The 11117-nt window shown below is 40.6% G+C and overlaps 1 long non-coding RNA gene across 1 annotated transcript; it reads left to right on the forward strand.

The window, feature by feature from the left end:
• The first annotated feature begins 2628 nt into the window (after nucleotides 1-2628).
• On the forward strand, nucleotides 2629-9210 carry LOC106482881 (uncharacterized). Its single transcript, XR_001292258.2, has 3 exons — nucleotides 2629-3753; nucleotides 6117-6174; nucleotides 8994-9210. It is a non-coding gene; the product is annotated as an uncharacterized lncRNA (long non-coding RNA).
• Nucleotides 9211-11117: the final 1907 nt, after the last annotated feature.

The raw sequence follows: 11117 nt of genomic DNA on the forward strand, positions 1-11117 counted from the left end.
TGACAATGATCTGTTCAGAAAATGATTTTTTTTTTCCCACCATGATGGTGAAATGAAGCATCAAAATAATGTGAGTAGTGAGATGCCTGGGATGTATTTGCTAATGTGCATTATTACTTATCCTAATAAATGTATTTCTAAGTTATATGGTTGTTACATAGCTTCTAAATCTGGCTTTTTGGTGAAATTGCTAATAATTCCAAAATTGGCCCTATTCTATTAATTTCTGCTTCTGATCACTGGCACCACTGAAAAACTATCGGGTTTTTTTTCTGTTTTGAGGTCATGAGTTGACTGAGGAGTCATGTTGCTATCGGCTTCTCTGGCTAATTGCTCAACTCATTTTCCACCTCCCTTTGGTGAGTGATGCATTTGGCTGTTCAAAGGGCATTTTATGGAACAGTTTCAGCTCTCAGCTTGCGATAGAATGGGCACATTGGTTTCCATGAAACACACACCTATTGTAAAGGCCTTACTTCTGCCTCTCTAATTCCTATCTATGTTTCAAACTTGCAAGATGCTGGGTGTTTTCACTCAATTCCCATAAGTTTCCTGTGACATACTTTTTCAACAAAAATTCTTGACTAATTTAGCAGAATGAATGATTTCCCGTGCCTGACATCTGATTATTTTATTTTTTTCTCCTATAAATAATGTTTTCTAATTTCCCCTTATTAGTCTTCACTTGATCTTAAATGAAGGTAGTTCAGTATTCCAGTGGTTTTGCATATTTACATGCAAGTTTTGGTCTAAAAGAACTGTGGGGATGGAAAAGAAACTGCTAGAATATCCGAAGCTATTAGTCTGTGAATTCTTCAGAACACTGCATTATGTTCACTTGACCTGACATTTTTTAAGCAATCGGTGAATTGCCTTATGAATCCTTTTGTATTTTGGTTCATTATTTTCATTTCAGCTAAAAGTTAATTTTACACAGCATAAATTCTAATCACCTACTGCAGTAGGATGTTGTCAGAAGTGTGCTGGCATCTTGACATAGGTCCATTACAGATACTTTTGTAGAAAAATACCATTTGCTAGGGCAGATTTGGTAGAAATACTCATTTTCATGAAATTAAGCTACATCAGTGCTAGTGCCTATTTTTTCTTAGCAAGCTTTAAATCAAGTGAAGAATTTTCAGTCTGCAGTTTTACATTGCCTTTTGTTCAGTAATAACTTTTCTGATTCTCAGCTCAGAGGCTTCAGACCTCTTTTCCACAGAGCTACAGTATTAAGAAGTGCCACAGTTCTTAGAGTTTCTGTCTAAATACTGGTTATGGCCTTACTTGTTAAAATACTTTCTTGTCAAGTCAATACGATGTCAATCTGAAAGGTTATTGATTTGTATATCTATGTCTCTTTTTTTCCTAGCAGTGATACATATCATTTTGAGGTTAGCTGTTTTTTATGTGAGCACCAAGTAGCTATGTCTATATTTGCTCCCAAGGCTGTTTTCTGAGCTGGGATAAAAAGTTTGCCTCCTACCACGAGATACCTTATTTAAAAGCTTACTGTTCAGAGAAGAGCCTTCTGCCCATAAACATGAGAGCTTTTAATTTCTTAAAACTAGAGAGCATGCCCATCTGAATGTGACAACTAACCAACTTGACACTGATTTCAGATTTGTCACCTGCTCTGGTATCCCTGTACACTCAGGGAAGATAAGAGCATAGCAAAACTGAGGCAAGCCTGTAGGCATCTATTGTGTCCCCCAAAATTACTGACTGATGGTGAGTGGTTGATTTGAGGTCTGTAAATGGATGTCTGGTGGGTACTAGGAAATCTGTAACCACTACAAATAGCTTGCCTGCACGCTAACATATTTAATGGAGCCTGGTGTTCATTGGTGCTTGTTATGAATGTTGCTATGCTGTTGCTATAAGGATAACACTGATACTTTATTACATCAGTAGCTTAGTTCTGCTTTGTGGCCTGTATTACTTGCTCTTCAATTTTGCATTGCTTTGGGTTTTCCTGCTCTCTGATAGCAAACAAGGGAGGCAGAAAACCAAGATCATTATGAGAGACCCACTCTTCTGAGGAAGGAATAATAAACATGGAGATGAATGAATTGAACTGCTTGGTTAGTTGTTTTGCCTGTTGACAATTTGTAGTTTAAAATGCAGTAGACCTGAGCTCTGTGGGACAAGCATGATAGCAGTGACCTCCTAACTAGGTTTTTCTGATACTCTACCCTGTGATCATTGTTTAAATGACCACTGACAGCTAGTCACCATCTGAATGAGCACTTGATGGTATGTCTGCACTACCAATTTTCATCAGTTAATTTGAAATGAGCTAATGTGCCAAAACACCTTTTGCTGAGCTGCTTACGCTTTCACTGAGTTTTTACAGGAGGATGCTGCAGGGTGTCATGCTGGCTGATGTATATTTGACTGTGTTTCTGCAACACATTGGTTCAGTAACTCATTAACTTGTAGGCTACCACATTTTACTGTGACATCAGTCATGCAGACAATTTGTATATTTAGGCAAAAAACGAGAAGCTCGCTCCCTCCTTTTTTGCTTTCTCTTTGTGGAACCATGTTGATCATCTCTCCTGTTTCTGTCGTCCATGATAGCTCAGCTTTTGACCATGTCCATCCTCTAGAAGGTTAGCAGGCAAGACTGCCTCTGAAGCCTGACACAAGTGCAAAGGTGGAATTGCTGCTGGAGACACTGGAAGATGCCTGTGATAAAAAACTGATAGGAATCTATATGGAGCTGCCCAAGTGGACAATGAGAAAATCATCTCCAGTTTCTGCTTCGGTCTGTGTTTTGAAACCACCTTCTGCATTGTTATGAGGAGGTTGGTTCTGGGCCTGAGAGACAAGTATAAATTAGTGGATTTACATCATCCTCGTCATTTGGAAGCAGGACTTCTGGTTGAAGATCTCTATAGGGAACTGCTTCTTGCACTTCAAAAAGAGCACACCTTCCAGACACCAGTAAATGTGAGGAAGAGGGTGTTCATTGCCCTGAAACGGCTTTCTTCTCAGTGGCCAATGACTTTGAAGTGGGAAAGCCCACTACAAGGAAGATGGCTATTAAACTCTGCCTCCACAAAAGGAAGTTAGTTAAGGAAATGTAAAAATCCACAAGGTCTTGTGGAACCTTGCCCGACACGGATTCCTCAGTTCCAATAACTTACACATCCTAGACCACCTGTGGCTACATTAACAAGAAGAGTTACTATTCCATTGTTTTGCAAAGTTTCATGAATTTTCAGATTTATTGACTGCCTTCATTGGCCCAGCCTGTGACATTCCTCCCCTTGCCCCACCCATGTTCTGCAAGTCAAGGTCTTCAGAGCAGGAGAGACTGATACTTCCTTTTCTTCTGGGTACATGGATGTCCACGGAGTGTAGATTCCTAAGTGCACTGTGGGCAATGTTGCCAACATCCTGTGGCATAGGTTCATGAGACCCTATGTAGAAAAGCATGCATGGTATAAAAGGGTCCATGTATTACAGCAGCATGCTTACTGTACACTGATGAATCTGAGAGCTATGTTGCCTTCTAAAGCATAAAATAGATGTTTGAGTAAAGGGAGGACTTAGTAAGCTGCGAGGAGGATGAGGTGGTGAGGCTTGGAAACATCCACAAAGTTAAGGGCTTCAGGAGATCTTCAAGGACAAGGGAGACCGCCAAGGTGTGTAGCACCAGTGCCAATACAAGGGGAACAACTCAATACTTTACAACGACTGAGATGGCTGATGGCATTCTCAGGAGTCATCAAGCAGGATCATAAGGTAATTCAGGTTGAAAGGGACCTTAGGAGGTCTTTAGTCCAATCTCCTGCACCATGCAGGGTCAACTGTGAGATCAGATTAAGTTGCTTAGGATTTTTTCCAATCAGGTCTTGAAAAACTCCAAGGGTGGAAACTGCACAACCTCTCTGGGCAAGCTGTCCCCCTGCCCGATTTCTTCTGGGTGAAAGAGTTTCCTCTTTACTGTCTTGAAACATCCTTCTCTGAGTTGGCTGGATTTTGTCAAGTTTGGTTGAAATTTGTCAAGGAGTTCAACTGAGGGTAGGCAGGCAGGCACACACATAGTTTCCTCAGGAAGCTAACAAACAGTGAACTTCCATAAAGATGACTTCTGTAATCTCTGAGGTTGAAGAGGTAACATGGGGGAAAAGGTCTAAAGAAAAAGGTGTTCAGGAGAGCAGGCAAATCCTTAAAGAAATTATGCTATGGCTAGAAGTACAAATTATCCCAACATGGAGGATCAAGAACTCATCAGTGCCTTCAAACAGAAGAGGAAGTGTATTTTTAGGCTAAGCTTAAACAAATAGTAGAACTTGTTGAAATAAAATCAAAACAAGCCACAAAATGAAATATAACTATCCATAGATATCAGTAGAAAGAGAAAAGGAAGAGATGGTCCAATGCTCCGCAGAGAACAAAAGCTGTAGACAATGTTGCTGAGGAGTATTTAAGCTTAGGGCACTGTTCCTAAACATGGGTAGAAATAATCAGTTACACAGATGCCTGAGAGGAAATAATTCATTAGGTACATGTAGCTTTCCTATAGCTATAGCAAATGATTAGATTGTTACCCCTATCTTAGGATCAAGGAACTAGTAAAATAAGAGCAATAATAATGATACAGTCTAGATTTGTTATCTTATGGCTTGTATCAGACCAATTTATGGCAGGAGGAAAGACAATGGGCACATTAGAGGTAGGCTCTTGGTGGGGATAATTATCCCCAAATGACTACTGTCAAGAGATGAGTATGGAAAGATGGTGGTGGGTAGATCTCAGAGGGGAATAACATGTATTGATGGTATTTATCAAGCACAGTGAGCTGACCGCAAGATCCCTAATAGTATATTGGCTTATTATAATAAGAAACATATATTAGCTCTAACATAGATTACACCTTTTCTTTTAATCCCCACCACTGCTGAGGGAGCCATGAACTTCCAGCAAAGTGTCTGATGGGGAGGGGAGTAAATACACTGTCTAATGGAGAACCTGCCAGCTGCCACATCCCTTCAGAGTGAGAAGGAGTTTTGGCCTGTGGAAGATGGCTTTAGCAGTTGGCTCCTTTTAACTTCCCTCTCAGTTTCTCCAAAATTTAGGGGATTAGGGTGCAAGAAGAGAGCCAAAGGAACAAAAATAGATATTTTTAACTACTCCCCATCCCTCCTGCTTGTAGACTCTGGACAGTCTGAAGAAATAAATTTGGCACGTAGCCCATACTGCAATAATGCGACATGACAGTGGTTGAAGAAATACCTCATCAAATACATTTCCAAATACCTTTCTTAGTCTGAGCGTGATCACTGCTGGTGGGAAACAGGCTGGCGTTGAACCATACCTACTGCTCAGACTGTGCTAGCTGGTTTGTACACACATGCAAGTACTTCTTCTGAGGTGTGCTGAACAAATATTTTTGAACCATATGTGGATGTTGCCTTGCTAGTAAGCACAGGGATTTGGAAGGAAGTGTTGTGTGAGGTGATATGCTAGAAGAGGAACAAGTTATGCATATTTTGGCACTTCCTGTAACATCTGAGACCACAGGAACAAAACAACCATTTCTATGTTATCTACAAATCCCTAAAATTTTTAAGAAAAGTACTTCAGACACTCCTTAAGGGCTTATGAGCAGAATCCAAAAGACTGTAACTCTCTTCAGCAACAGTAGCTTTACTAAGCCATCAAAACCTAGTACTTTAATTTCAACATCCCACTCTCCAGCAAGTTGTTGAAGCCCCATAGCAAAGTTGAGTACTTCAAATCCTGCCAGTTACAGCTCAGTCCTCATTCCCACATAAACACAACCATTTTGCAAACATGATCTGATATTAATTACCCCCCTGGCACCAAAAGTCAGGATTTCCTGATGCAGCCCGCTAATGTAAAATGCATTAGTGAAAATGCTGGCTCCAAGGGGTTAGATTCTCTAAATAAACATAGCAAAGTTCTTCTTTATTCACTCCCAGGCTATTCTGAAAGGCTGATTTCTCAAAAAAAAAAAGAAAAAAATAAAGGACTACAATCATCCTTGGGTTTTTAATAGGTTATAAATGCTTTTTTCTATTCAGTTGCAGGAACTGAATGTCAAGTTGTAGGTCAATGATATCTGACTCTTCTTGCCTTAGAATGAAGTTTGTCCAGGCTCCTTTCTGTGATCATGTGCTTCATGTTGTCTCTTTAATGGTAGGTGGCTGAGGATCAACAGGACACTTCTGACTCTTAGTCGAAGGTAGCAACACTAAAATTTGTGGATAAAAACCTAAAAGTTTCTTAAGAGGTAGCGAAGATTATTATGTCAAAAATATCTTAATTTCTAAGGCATTTATTTAGAATGATTTTTCTTCCACTAAAGATGGGAAGGAAGAATAAAACAAAGCCAGATTGCAATGCAAGAGAAACGTTTAGCTCTGTTAACAAAACATGGCTGTGAGGCCGGTGATTTTCATCTGAGACAATAGTCTGTATCTTCATTGTCAATACCAGCTTAAGACATTGCCACCTTCTGCCCGTACCACAGTACATTGCCTTCTCAGTTGTGCCAAGAACAGGATCAGGAATTTTGATCTTGCTTTAGAAGAAAAAAAAGGAAATTTTTTTTTTTTTTTTTTTTTTTTTAAAGCAAGAAGCCATTTACAGCACGGTCCCATACAGTGTTGTCCTGGGACACCTGGTGGGCACAGAGAATAGCAAGAATAAGAGGCTGCAGCAGCAGTAGTTAACCCAGATGTGGCTGCCAAAGCTACTTATCATTGAGCTGTAGCCTGAATGCCAGCAGCAAACAGCTGGGGCTGTGCCGGCAGTTCACAGGGCGCGAGCTGCCCACCCTCATCAGCTGCCTGTGGGGGACGGTCCCATTACGAGAAAGCACCGTGCAGGACAAGATGGAAGAGAGGGTCAGTGAGGGGTGAACTCAGCCTTCAGCTCTTCTCTCCTACCTGTGACTGGCCACACAACGTGAGCTCCTCCAAAGTCCCATGCTGTAAAATTTCCACACTGACTAATCGAAGGCAGCCTTAAAAGCCCTGTGGGAGATGCGATAGCATGGGAGTCAGAGACCAACAAGTCATAAGCTGACTCAGACCCCCCGGCCTCACTGCTCCCCGTCTTGTCTGTGCCCGGGGTTTTAGAGGGGGTCTTCAGAAATGAGACCCAAGATGTACATCCTTATTGTACATCTCTTCTGCTGTTTGCATTTCGATACCTTTCCATCCTTAGGGATCAGGCAAAGAGTGTGTGTTAAAGCCCTGTTACGCTAATCTAGCCTTTTTATATGGTGTAATGAGGCTGGAATGGAGTGAGGGTTTTAATCCATAAATGGCAAGTACTATATAACTAGGTTGTCAAAATAATGTGTATTCAGTCCTCTTCCCATTTCAGAGTGGCTAAAAATATATATGCTGTTACGATAAGATCAGATACCAATACAAACATCTCATCCCCACCTGATTTGAAACACAAATGCCTGTTTAATATTACTCCACTACAAATTAACAAATTTTGTACCTGAAATGCTGTCCAGCAAGTATCATAAAATCTCTTCAGCTAATGGTTCTGTCACATCTATAAGAAGGGCTGAAACCTGCAATAGGTTGAAAGAAAATTGAATTACAATTTCAACAGAATAGTTATCCAGAACAAATTTTGTTTGAATCATCTAATGAGGCATACTTAATCTCTGGAAAACTGCAGTGTTTCTTAGAACAGTTTTCAAATGTTAATTCTGAGGGTAAATGCATCTTTTTATGTATACAGTTTGTGTATGCCATGTTTTATGTTGATTACAAATTTAGCTTTCTTGATTCTAGCTGAAAAGAAAACCCTTTCTGTCTTGGTATTCTGGCTTTGATTTATCTATTTGTTAGTTGAATCATGTCCTAGAAAGTGTTTCACTTTTGTCTTGCACACTTCTGGAGGGAAGAGTCAAATGACAGCTTCAATCTACTCCAAACTTTTTTCTTAATCTGAAAAAAAGTTTGCTGTACAAGTTCTCTACCAGGGTCAAGATCTAGGGGGTAGAGGATTCTAAAATTTCTAAACTAAATATCTCTTTTCTACTCAGAGTTTTCAGAATTCATTCTTCGTCATGAAGGTCTGAAAGGTTAAAAATAACTGTACCTCCTGAGACTTCTCCCTGGGCTATGTTCTTCCCTGGGATTCTGCAAGCTTTTTCCACCCAAACTGGGTCAACCTCAGTGCCTAATTTTAAAATCTCTGGGATCCAATGCTTTATAAAAATCAATGAGAACTTCCCCATTATATAATCCCAGCAGTCACATATGATATGCTCTGGCCTGATTCTGCTGAAGCTTGATTTTATATATTGAAATGATGATTATTAGTTTTAAACAGCTGTGAGCTCCTTGTGGAAAATTATGGGGAAAATTCTTTATATCTAGAGTCTTTCCTCTGTCTCTTTCTCTCAGACTCTCTCCTTTTTAAACAGGAAGTGCATTGACATTACAGTTAAAATGAGAATGTTTCGTGCTTGAACTTACAAAATTGTCTTTTAAATTAAAGGTTGAGAAAATACACTTTCTTACTTTGGCTGTGATTGTATGTCATCTCTTTTACTCTCTGAAAAAGTAGTTATGAGAATTGGTAATGGAGACAGTATCATAAATACCTGTACAAATGTTGTTTTTCTAGGCATTTTGATACCACAATTGTTCATGAAATTAGCCTGAAGGTCTGGGAAGAACCCAAGCAATATTAAATAACATAGGGGACCATTATTATCAGATAAAAGAATAAACCAAAATGATTTAGGTATTTATGTAAATTACCTCATTGTTTTTCCACTCTCTACTTAGAACTTGCCTTTGCTATGATGCTTACAAAATATTTGACAATTGCTTGGCTGCTGGCATGCTAAACTGGTGTCCATCATACTCACCCATATAGCCTCATTCTTTCTGTGCTCTGGCTTTTCTGGTGATATCCATTCATTTCTAGCCTTAGACTGTGTATTAGAATAAGATTCTTTTTCATCTGTGTTTATGCAGCACCTAGCACAGAGATGGCCTGATGCATGTCAGGGATTAGAAGATGCTCCTACAAAACAAATGAACAGTGTCTTGGGGATCTGGGAGTGACATGAAGAATTATTCAAGATTCAGCTCCATAAAGTAAATCACTAAGTCAAAATTGTTAACGATACCTGTGACAGGCTGCTTGATAGCAATGCATGGTTTGGAATATTATTGTAAACAATTTGACAAATATTTTAGATAATGAACAAAGTAATAAAAAATCAATATCTGTTCCCAGATAATTTGTGAAAAGGAAAAAGAAGTAAATTTATCAAATATATTGTTTCTGCAAATAGTTCACCTCGTGATTTCAGAGGGGAAATAGGTAGGAAGAGAAAATGAGCTTGACAAAATAAACATTGGTTTATATGTCAATATCCTTGTAAATGGCAATGACAGAGGGGAAATACAGCTAATATGATATGGGAACAAAAATGTTTCTAAACAGAATATTTTGTTGTGTCTCTCCTGAACCTCACCAGCTCTTTAACAATGACAAATATTAAGGGTTACACACTGCCACCTAGTGAACTCAGCTGCGTGATATGAAGCTGTAACATAGCCCCGGCTGTGCAGATTGAGTAACACCTCCCAGCTCTTGCACTCTTTTGGTCACCATCCAGCACCATATATTTCCTTTTACTCTATGTTTATCTGCTGCAAATTACTGTTTGGGAAACAAACAGGCTGGTTTCTGAATTCCAGGGGAACAGCAGCCTGGCTCAGAGCAGATTTCCTTATGACTTTTTAAGGACAACATTAATAACATTTATAGCGATCTTAATCATTCCCTTTGACAGAAACAACCATAGAAGCAGGAAGCTCCTTCCAAGAGATTGACTCTGCCTTGTTTGTGACTTCTACCTTAATTAGGAAGCAAGAGGCATATGTCTGAAATCTACCTAGGTTGGAGCTGGACAGGTTTAGAAGCCCCAGGACATACATCATTTCAAAACTTAAGTATCCTAGACCCTAGCCAAGGTGTAGCTACGTCTGGATGACCTGCTGTCATATCCTTTCCTCAGTGGCATTAAGTTTCACAGCAATTCCCCTTCCCTCCTCCCATGGTTTTCATTACAGTCATGTGAATCATGCTTCTCCTAGCACTTGGATTCACAGGTGGAGGGGAACAGCTGCTCCAAAGAGTTAAAATAATTTATTTTGTTTCCGATTGGAGTTGTTGTGATTTTTTATGGTTTATTTTTAGGCTGATCAGATGTAGGAGAGGGAACAGATAAAGCCAGAGCTGAGATTAGGATGGAAAGCAAAGCCAGAGGAGTATGGAAAAACTGTGAGCACTCAGACCCCCGTGAGACAAGAGCCTGCAAAAACACCAGCTTAAGACCTAGAAAAGCAAAGCAGTCAAGCATGTGTGTGTGTGGAGGGGCAGCAGGGCCCCACCAGCACCCATTTTATTTCCCCTCCCATCGTCCCATGGCACAGACACTCCTCCTAGCTCTTGCGGGAAAAAGAAAACCATGAAGTCTGAGGTTTGCCTTTCCAGTTCCTGTCTCCTCCCCTGAGGAGGGTGTCTGGAGTTGCTCTGCTGGTGATGACAGCAGCTGAGCACCGCATGTGCCAGTGGCAGCAATGCTCTGAGCCCGGAGAAATCCCATCGCGTAATCCACCCTTGCAGAGCAAAGCGGGGCAGTGGTCTCGTGTTAAGGCAGTAGTGTGTGGGTAAGTGGAGCCCTCAGTTTGGGCCATGGGGACCTGCCAGGGTCATATAGGTGAAAACAGGTCCTGATCAGAGCTGGCAGCTGCTTTGCTGGGCTGTCCTTACTCCCTGGCTATTTGTGTGCAGGCTGCAGCACTGCTTGGTGCTCCCCTGGGTGGGATCAACCTGCTGGCTGGCCTTCTGAGATCTGTGGCCATCCCTCAAATCTCTGTATTTTATTTCAGCAAATAGAATCTGATTACAGCAAACTTACTAGTGGGACAGAGTCTCTCTAGAAAAAGGATTTTCCCTCTGCCAAACACTGGCATCCTAAATGAGAATGAGACTGCAACCGGAGAACAGGCCAAAGTATCACAAACCCCTCAGATGATCTCTTCTTTCCCATTAAAGCCCTAAGACCAGGCAACATCTGTCTGGGA

Source organism: Apteryx mantelli, chromosome 2 (assembly GCF_036417845.1).
Source record: "Apteryx mantelli isolate bAptMan1 chromosome 2, bAptMan1.hap1, whole genome shotgun sequence".
Taxonomy (NCBI): domain Eukaryota; kingdom Metazoa; phylum Chordata; class Aves; order Apterygiformes; family Apterygidae; genus Apteryx; species Apteryx mantelli.